Here is a 1,069-nt window from a genome sequence, read left to right on the forward strand (position 1 = left end):
AGTAGCCGGGGGGGAATGAGAACAACCGTTACCACACCTGACAGACTGGGGGAAGGGAGGGGGCGGGGGAGAGAAGGAAGCGACTCCCAGGGGATCACCCTCCCTCCTCGCTCAGGCCTCCCCACAATTGGATGCCGCAGGAAAAAAGACGACCAATAAGAAGCGGCGTTTTCCCCTTCATATCCTTCCCTCCCCCGCATCTTCCTCAGGCGGATAGCCCAGGGATAGGAAGTTCAGGGATATCATTGGAGGGCGCCTCTAAGCTTTTCTCTTTTCTTCTGCAGAGCTCACGCCTGTAATTGGTGGCTATCGTCGTCAGTGCTCCTGCAGAGAGCCAATCAGGTAGTGGTGCGGCGCACCAACTTTGCCCAAATTTGGCCCCCTCTTACATTGGGTCACTGAATTAATCGCGCTGCTCTCATACTCGGTCGTGCTATTCCCGTTCTTTCTCCCCGCCCACTCTCTTAGTGGGCGGGAACTTCTGGCATGCAATTGGATGAACTTCCTCCTACCCAATGAGAAGCTGGTAAATGACATCAATTACCCGGAGATAAGCCAAAGGAGAAGGCAGTTGAAACAAGTTTTAACTTTTTTTCCTCCTTCACAAACTCAAGTTAAAACAAAACAAAACAAAACAAACCGTGAGGGCTAGAAAGGAATAAAAATCAAATGCTGAATTTAAAACTGCAAAAAAGAAAAAAGGAGGGAATTCCTCTCACACCAGGAATGTTTAATTTCCTTATAGCACTGAGGGGGAAGGGAACCTTGGAAAAGGGCAAGACCAAGCAGGAGCGGGAATAAAGCCTAATTTATGGTATGTAGTAGTATGTTTTGTGGTCTCAGCTGATTGTGATTATGAACCATGGTAAGCAAAAAATAAGTCAGTGTATTGTAGGGACCCAGCCAGAGCCAAAATGTTACAATTTAAATACAGAGGTTGAATTCAAACATTGCATTAAGCCATTGTTAATCAAAATTTATTAACAGTTGGCTGTGTTCACACGTAGTTAGCCTTGATTTGTACACCACAATGCCTGGGTTCCTAGACCACGCTAAGTGGAAACCAAAC

Source organism: Candoia aspera, chromosome 4 (assembly GCF_035149785.1).
Source record: "Candoia aspera isolate rCanAsp1 chromosome 4, rCanAsp1.hap2, whole genome shotgun sequence".
Taxonomy (NCBI): Eukaryota; Metazoa; Chordata; class Lepidosauria; order Squamata; family Boidae; genus Candoia; species Candoia aspera.